This window comes from Rhyacophila brunnea, unplaced genomic scaffold, assembly GCF_057557595.1.
Source record: "Rhyacophila brunnea isolate RB1 unplaced genomic scaffold, BYU_Rbru_1.0 scaffold_50, whole genome shotgun sequence".
NCBI classification, from domain to species: Eukaryota; Metazoa; Arthropoda; class Insecta; order Trichoptera; family Rhyacophilidae; genus Rhyacophila; species Rhyacophila brunnea.
Window position 1 is genome coordinate 2,513,615 of NW_028233171.1, and position 10,332 is coordinate 2,523,946.

Sequence of the window (10,332 nt, forward strand, 5' to 3'; positions counted from 1 at the left end):
AATTAAATAATGGTCACAAAATTCCAATTGTGGGATTAGGAACTAACAGTCTCGAAAACCCAAAAATTATAAAAAACGTTATAAACAAAGCTTTAGATATTGGGTACACGCATTTTGATTTTGCGCCCGTATACCAAAATCAACAGATTTTCGGGAAATACTTATACGAAAGATTAGAAAGAACTGATATTGCACCACATATACAGCGAACAGATTTATTTTATACATCTAAAATATGGAATACACATCACCAGTGTGTAAAAAGTTCGGTTGGAGATACTCTAGAGGCCTTAAAAACCGACTATCTTGATTTATTGCTGATACATTGGCCAGTAACATTCGCATTTGATGTCTTCTCGAATCAAGTTATACGCGAAAATACTGGAATTCCCAAAATAGATGAATTTGATTTAAAAAAATTATGGGAAGGTATGGAACGACAAATAGAGAAAGAGTGGGTTAAGTCGGTAGGTGTTAGCAATTTCGGAATAAAAAATTTGCAAGTTATCATAGATAACTTTGAAATTAAACCAGCTGTAAATCAAATAGAATGTAACCCATATTTTCAAAATAGAGAGGTTGTGGATTTTTGCAAGAAAGAAGGTATTGTTGTTGTGGCTTCTGCACCTTTAGGATCCAATAAAAACACAAGAAAATCAAATATGAATGATGATCCTTTGATAAAAAATATTGCAGAAAAATATAAAATAAGTGCATCTCAAATAATTCTGTCATATACTGCACTGAATAGAAATATACCGGTAATACCGAAAACTAGCGAAGAAAAATTCTTGATGGAAAATATGAATTTGGTTAGATTAAGCGACGAAGATGAAAAAATCATGGATTCTTTAGAAAAAAATATTAGATCTTATGACCCCAAATTTTTTGGAAAAGATAGATTTGAATAAGTGGTAAAGTTTTGCTTATAAATAGTAGCTAAATAGGTTTTAAAAAATAAAAATATTAGAATGGCAAATGTAGATTCTGCGAGCATCATTTTTTACTTTTTATAATTTGATAATATAACATATTTATTTCATATATTTTAAGAGCTGTAAATTTCAGCAAGAGAAATTTATCATCATTTTTGTTTTGATAGTATTAATCAAATGTTTTATAAGCAGATAAATCCTTAAATATTTTTTATCTAGATATCTGAAAAGGTGTTCGGAACAGTTTGAGGCCTATAATTGAAAATAATTGACTCATCTTTGTTTCTTAATATGTAATATAATGAGTCAACAAATGAACATTAAGCACTAATATGGGCTAGTATGAAATTTAACAACAGTTTGGTAATATTTGTAAGCAAAAGAATACAAAAGTATAATCGAAAGGATAAAAATATTAAATAAAGCATTAGCAGACACCTAGAAACCCTATTAATTACGAGTGTAAAATAAAAATACGAGATGTATCATTTTTTTATGCCGATTTGATTTTTTCTCGAGAACGTATTATAGATTTAAAAAAAAATTAATAAAATATGAATCTTTATATTTGGGCTATAGAAACAAAAGGATAGTTTATAAAGCCTTTCTAAGAAATAGTATCATAAGAAAAAAATAAAAAATGTAAAATTGTATTGATTCTAAAGTTAAGATCATATTAATCTTTTCTTAATATTATTTACTGCAAAAATATCAATTTATTATGCGAAAACATGATATAAGCCCATTTTTTTGCCTGTATTTGAAATTAAATAACAATCAAATTTTTAAGGTATTTATTTTTATGCTAAAAAATGGTCTAAAAACAAAAAAAAATATTTTAGAAACATAACCAACTTTGTTATATAGAAGTGTGAAAGATACATTTTTCTATGTTATTTGAATCACTGCGCTCTAGCTGTGTATAACTAAGGCAATGCTTACAGCTGAAAATAATTAGTAGCTATGTAGATCCGATTTGATTCTATTAAATCTTATAATTTATAATAATAATAAAATCGTATAAGCAAATTAAGAAATACATGAAAATTTCAAAAAAAATCATTTAGAGTAAAGATATTTATACTAAAAAATGAAATATTTAGAAAAAGATCAGATTTTCTACAAATAAAAAAACAAAACGCCTAAAATTTTAAAAAGAACAACGATTGTTATTTCAATTCTAAATCTATAGTTACCATACAAAAAAGCATTAAAATTTACATCAAATTTATTTATTTAAAAATTTGTAACAATTTAATAATATATTGTTGTGTAAAAAAACAATCTAATATAAAGCGGTATTTTACAAATGAGGATTTTTTACAAAATAAAAACAATGATTGTTTTTTATATATTTTACCAGCCTAAAATTATCAATGACACGTTTCCTCATCTACATATTAATCATCTAAGATTTTTTTTTCATTCCAGAATTGAATGTGCTTCTTAACATTATTTTATACCCTAAAAACACCTTTCATTAAAAATTTATAAATTCGAAGCCATATTTTATTTGGAATTCTCGTACTAAATAATTTTATTCACTTATTATTAGAGCTATACTTATTTATTACATATATCTACTATATCTTATATACATTTTTATTTTTTCTAATCATTTTTATTTCCCTTTTATCATTTCCCCTGAATTAATTAAGATTAATCCTATGTGTAAGCTTAGAAAATTATCAGATATTCTTGTTTTTATTTACATATATTCATACCTATAAAAACATATATTCTATAAACTATCTTACTGTAATTCGGTTTTTTATATTTATAAATTAAATATATTTATAAACCAATATTTATTTATTTCCACCTCAAATTATTGTTATGTTATAATACTTATACACTAAAACCCCCTTTTTCTCTACATCAAAACCTTAAATCACAACAAAAAATAAGAATTGCATGTCACGTAATTATTATAATACACTTTGAGAGATTTTAAACTTACCTGTATTTTATTTTTACTCTACTAAAAAATATTCTTGGAATAATTAGACGGCCTATAAAGATTTAGTTTTGAGCATGTTTAATTAATCTGTGTTCTAGATTAATTGTTTAAATGCACGCAAGCTTCCCATAAAATATTTCTAAAAAAAATTAAACTTATCGTTTAATTAAAAATTCTGGTAATATCAATTATATTTTGATGATAAACACCACACAAAAAAATTTACTATATTTCTTTAGTGCTTATTCTTGATTTTTTAATTATTTTTTAATTTCTAATTTATGTATAGTATATTTTGATATAATTTATATGCCTTATTGAGCCATACATAAGTTTTACTTGTTGGTGGGATGTGAATAATTTTCCGCTTTCTTTTTATGCAATTTATTTTTCATGAACATAATTTAATTTTGAGGTTAATATCCAATTTATATTAGATAGCCATTTACTATACTTCTATGATCCAGATACAATACAAAAAATAATATATTCTTAATTTTTCTCGTTTTCTAAGACAAAGGATGTTTTAAATAGAATTTTATATGTTATGAGCTACAATTTATATAAAAGAAAGAATTAAAAAGTGAGTGTCAAATTTTAAACAAGTTACTTTTGAAATAAAAAATTGGACTTTATACATGTTATTTAGCTTAAGGCAGAAAAAAAAATTTTTAACTAAGCTTATAAGTATTGATATTAGATTGATTGCATGTTTTTGAGCGTTTGATGAAGCCTTAAAAATTCACTGTTTTCATATTAATACCAAAAGCAATAAATTTTATATCTAGTGTTCTTTTATCTTTTTTAAAAAATTTCGCTACTTTCTGCACATTCAATTACTTTTTAAAATGAAAAATTTGACTATATCTAGGTCAATAGTAAAAAAATTGGAGATTAATAAATAATTTAAAAGATATAAAAAATTGGATATGAATTATTTCAATTAAAGTTGAATGGATTTATTTGCAAGTTTTAGTATTATGCTGATATGTTTCCTTTATAGGCACGCTAATAAGATCTTTTGTTCTTTTATTGGGTGCCAAATTTTTCTGTTTTATAATACATTTAGTAACTGATGCGTGAATTCAAGCATGCAGCATTTTTGTGCCACCAAGGAATACTTTATACTTTCATAAATTTAGTGCCTTGTAGTTTTAATATATTTTTAAATGTCCATGCCAAAAATTTAAGTCATAGTCACTGATTTATAAATCCTGAGTTATTTATAGTACCTTTTAGGGGTTTATTTTACTTTAGTCATAAGTAGAAATAATCGAAAGAAACCAACTTATATAAGGAGTGTTTTTAACCTTTTTTATTTAATAAATCATTTCCGTTGACATATTTTAATTATGCCAAATGCTATGAAATTCTTTCCATTTTTACTTCAATAAACCAACATAACATCCTTAAATAAGTTGCTTATGAAATATATAAACTGTTTATTTTCACTATTTTATGATGAAAATTATCTGTCTTTTGTTCTTATTATTTATGTCCTGTCATGAGCTAGAACCAGTTTCGAAATTCCAAGCCACAATTTCTTTTGATGAAGGACCATCAAAAAACATTCCAACATTGCTGAAAGTACTTGATGAAATGAATTTAAAGGTAATGTTCCATATCGATCCTTCGAAAATAAAAAATAACAATACAATTAATTCAATTGTGTCAAAAGGACATACTTTTGGATTAGCAGTAACTGAAGATTTTACTGAAATGGATGAAAAAGAAGTTCGAGATCATATTTCCGAACAAATAACTTTATTTTCAAATAAAACAAAGTATAAGCCCAAGTTTGTCAGATTACCGCGAATTGGATACACTGATGAGCATATACAAATAGCCGAAAGTCTTGGTTTAGTAGTTACTAGACCCAACCTCGATTCAGAAGACACCGATATGTCCGATTTTATAGTTCCATTTAGAAATTATGTTGGTCATAGTAGTTCAAATGAAAAGCCATTATCGATAGTTTTTAGGGATTACATGTTGAATACAGTTAAGAATATGACAAATGTAGTCCAAATTTTAAGACACAGTGGTTATGAGATAGTTAAATTTGGTGAATTTTATGGAAAAAATGATGCGATGGAAAAAACTAATATCGAAATACAGCCAGAAAAAGGGGGTGCAAACTTATCATCTGTAGAAACAGAAGCGAAAAATTCCGAAAATAATGTTGATCGAGTAAAAGAAGCACTAAGCAGAGGAATGAGTGTTAAAAGTACCAAAAATAGCAATAAAGACAATAACGACGAAAATGATGATAATAATGATGATGATGTTGATGAAGAGGATGTTGAGGATTTAAAAAAGAGTGCGAAAAAAGATATCGACAAGAAGAAAAAGAAGATTGACAAGGATGAGAAAAAAATTACAAATGATCAAAAAAAGTCATGGGCATCAAGTGTTCCGCTACATTATTCCCTCTTAATAATCCCGTTGCTTTTAATTTGAAGGTTAATTAAAATATTAAATGGGTTGTAATATAAGTTTCGTTCGATATTTTATGTCTTCTTTTTTTTAAATTGAATTGTAAAATATTTTACAGTTTTATTTTTATTTTTTCTATAATACTTTATCGATTTTATGATTGTGAAGTAAAAATTTGTGCTGTTCTAGAGCTTTGTCGAATATTATAAAAAAATTTATTATTTCACAATTTTTTTTAAACAATTCTTGATTCATTTATTATCTATTCTATATTATAAATAGATCAAGAAATAAAAAATTGTAGTAAGAATTCTCTGGCCCTGATATATACTTAGAATCATCCAAAATATAATTGTTTAATTTTGAGACAAAAAAATATTATAAGATGTAAGAACCTAAAAATTTAATATTTAAATACTTCAGATAATAAATTTTATTCCGAATAATAAAATTATATTTTTGACCATTAAATCATTGAATTATTATAAATTAAATTATTATTTTGACATAAGTTTTATTTTTGATTATTTTCAGCTTTAAATTTATGAGGGTCAATTTTATATGAAGAATAATTTATAGCATTGATTCCATAATTAGCAAAGCCTATATACACAATTAATATGAAACAATGTATTTTTAAGTAGTTTTTCCTGTAAGGCGAAACAAAATTTCTAAAGCATTTAGATATATCATTAAAGTAATTATAATTTATAAAAATTATGGGTGGATATAAGTAGATAATTCATATGATTTCCTTATACCAGATCTTATTACGCTCATGATTTTAAAGACACTTATATATATAAAATTAAATAAGATCTAATATAAATTCACAAAAAAAAATATATATTATGCCTAAATTTACTTAAAAAATATAGTGATATCATTGTTCTTTCGTTAACATGTCACCTAAAGGTTCTGTACCATAGAGTCACATTGCAAGTCATGATATTTCATAAAATTTTAAATATCGTAGAATGATAATTTTTGAACTTCAAGCTAGACATATGGATAAATACAGTAATTTTCTTAGTTTAATTTATTTTTACAACACTCGCTGAAATAATATATCCGCACAAACCCATCAAATAATGAGAAAACATGCCCAATTTTTTAATTTCATCATTTTCTTTTTAGGCGTATGTCACCATGCAAAGTTAAATTAGACATAAATAAATGTTAGTGCTCCCATATATTTTTATTGTATTAATATGAATTTCAAAAATATATATAAATCAATGAAATTTATATGGAGTTAAACAATTTCAATTTTTCCCTAATTATTTTTTTGAATAATATAAAAGTTTTATAAAATAATGAAAAGTTTAGATTAGAGTTTAATGTATAAAAACAACGAATAAACATTAAAATAAATGTATAAACAATAGATAAAAGCTCATAAATAATGTCTAGTAACAAGAAAGTATATGATAAATAGCTGATTTTTTAGCTAGAATTTCCAAAATTTTGTAAAAATAATTCTAATACTGCGTTGAAAATCTTAATTTATAAAATAAATTTTTTAATCAAAGCAATAAATACGATATGAAAAGTAAATATTTCAAAGGCCTTGTTTTTTATTATTTAATAACAAGATCAATAAATAAAAGTTTCTATAAAGAAATATTAAATACTTGTATTCAAGTTAAGTTTAATGCCAGAAAAATAAATTTAGATTTTAAATCTTATGAATTAAAAGTAAAATCATATTATCTGGCATAAAAAAATTACAAAATGTTATTTTTGTAGAAATACTAGATATTTACTAATATTGAATTCCAAAATATAAAGATAGTTTTATAAAAAATTTAAATATGTTGTTTTTGTATAAATACTAGATATTTACTAATATTGAATTCCAAAATAACAGGAATTTTTATTTAAAAATAGAGAGCACTGGGTGTTAAATACCATCATTTTTATCCAAAACGAAAACATATATATATTAATTTTATTAATGATACCATGAATAACTTTTCTCGTTTTTATGTGATCATTTATTTTGCAAAAAATAATTTTACATCTTTTTTGACTTTTCTCTGATAGAACCATGCATTTTTGTACCTGCCTAACGCCCTTCAATCGAAATGGCGTGAAACCCGTATTTAGATCTTTAATCATTAGTATATGGCTCACAGTCTAAGTTCAACCAATAAAACATTGATTCCATCATTTCTGCCCAACTGTTAGTAAAAATTACTGTTTCGTTCTTTATACCATCAACCATTTCATCTTTAACGATTTCCTTTTTTATAATTAATAACTAAATCAACCTTATTCTTTTGATAATATCCTTAGCCCACATTTCAAGGAGCCAAAAACTCACAACTGAATGCCTTTTATGGTACTTAAACTCATCAAAATTTAACAATCTCTTTAAAACACACTTACTTCGCCGCTTATCGGATCTAATGTTTCTTTTTATTTTAGAACTATTATATTTTGTATTTCTCAAAATATTATGCATACTGTTTTCTTATAAGTTTCAAGTTAGTCCGCTTTACTTTTTTTTTATTTTTGCATCTCCATTTCCAGTATTCTAAGAATGATATACTTTTAAAGTCTAGCATTAGAAAAGACTTCTCTTTTTCAAATATTGTATGTCTTTTTGTAGGTCCTTCAAATAACAACTACACTGTTCTTTAAAAATTACTTAATTTATATTCATCACCAAGTATTTACATGTATTTCTTCACTCGTTGGTCTTTTACATTTCATCGAAAATAAGGGTAAAAAAACAAAAAAGGTTTATATACCAAAACAAAGGATAAAAACCGAATCTTCAAAAGTTTAGTAATTTGCTATTTTTGTATAAATAACACTATTTACCATTTGAATTTCGAAATTATAAGGAAGATGATAGCTATAGAATTGTCTCTGTATTAAGAGTGCCCATGGTTGTTTAATGTAGCTAATTGACCGAAATATTTTTTAAATCTTTTAGAGGGCAAATTTTACTTAAAAAAAGTTATTTTTACAGTAAAAAAACGGGTGATTACATTGCTAATCTTATAGGAATGCAGAAAACATTTTAGATCAAGCCAGGTTGTAGAAAAAGTTATGGATTTATAAATAAACACTATTGTACGCCGAAACCTTTTAATTTTTGTTACGAACGTAATAGCAAGTAACCAAAATTAGTTTTGATATGATATAAGAATCCCCAAATTTATGAATTTATTAACGCGGTCAAATTGAATTTCTTTATCTTAATTTTGAGATAGCATAATCAAAACATAAATTCATTCTTTTGTGTTTTAATTGCAAAATATTTATAGAATCCTACTATAAATTTACAAAGTGACAAGATTATCGTTGTTTAATAAAAATATTTTTGATAAAAAAAAACCATCGGGATTTCTTATTTTTGCACATTAGAGTTTTAATCTAGTTTTATTTATAATAAAATCCGTTATATTCCCTATAAACAACAGAAATTTTTAGAATTTTGCGAGATTTTTATGGCTTCTTTTTTTAATTTAATTTATATTATATATCTTAGAAGTCAATTTTCCAAACTATATTTTCATTTTTTTATATGCGGCGAAGTCATGCCACTAAAACATGAAAATCAAGATATTAAGAAATATGAAAAACTATGAAACCTCTATAAAACATTAAAATATTTTTTGAAGAGGTAAATACGTTTTTTATGATTTATTTTTCGGACTTATAATTAATCAAGACCAAATTCTTGCCATAATGTATTTCAATAATCAAGAAAGAATATTAAAAACCTATTTTAATATAAAAGATACATAAAACCTTCATTGGTAAATATTTTTATTATCTTTTTATCGTATAATATAAAATTTTACTATTATTGAATGATATTATTATGATGCCTTGTCATCACGTAGAATGGTGAAGCCCCAAAATATCATAAAAGTTATCTTAAAGCGCGAGCACAAATTAAATCGAAAAATATCTAAAAACTATAGGATTGTGGAAAATTTAGCTGTAATAGGTCCTGAAAGGGGAAATCTATAGAAGAAAATGTAAGAGAAAGGAATATGGCCAAGATCATATATACTATGTGACGACGGGAAATCAATAACGTTTTGCTTAAAGACAAAATAGCAAAGCTGCCCCATAGATAAAAAATATTTATAATGTCTTTGTCTAGAATAAATCGAAGCTAGAAACCAAATAGAGGCATGTATCTAAGCTTGATTGAGGAAAGAATTGAATTAATAGGTCTTTAAGAAAATAAAAAAGTTATATCTGTTGATTTAAAAGAATAAAATATGTCAAAAGCATAGATAAGATGAGATCATGTAAAGTCAACAGCGCCTTGCTTAAGAAAATATCTAACATTAAAATAATATATCCTATCTATTGAAAAGGTGTTTGCAATAATTTATTCGATATTACATGAAATATGGCCACAAAACACCCTAAGTATTATATAAAATTGTTAGGAATTTCAACTAAGTTAATATTTAGCACAAACAATAGAATCTAGGAAAATAAATGTATTAATAAATCTTAAAAGAACTAGATGGCTGAATAAAATTGTTAAGTTGATGAAATTATAAGAAATATCTATCGAATATAGGTTGTAGAGAACATGAAAGGTTTTATGAAAAATTTATTTATCTAAAATCAAAATAAAATATAAAAGAATATTTTTCATGATTTATTTAACAATATTGTGCAAAAAAATGTCCTTGTTATTTTTGGAAGATCAAGATTTTAAGCTAAAGAAATACACTCAAATGTTTTCATTTTCTTGCAGAATAAATAAGTTTAAAATATGTTTCTACATTTAAAAAAAATACGAATTATTATTGGTATATATAACTTATAAAAATCTATTAATAGTCATTTTGGTGTATCTTATATTATCAAATATTTTTGTGTGCAGTATCTTTCTTTTTGCAATATTCATACATTTGTCTCGATATTGGAATAATACTCGTTTCGAAGGTACACATGAATATATTCAAGATTTGTATTATTTTAGCATCTTTCCACATTAAAATTACAGCCTGTATTTTT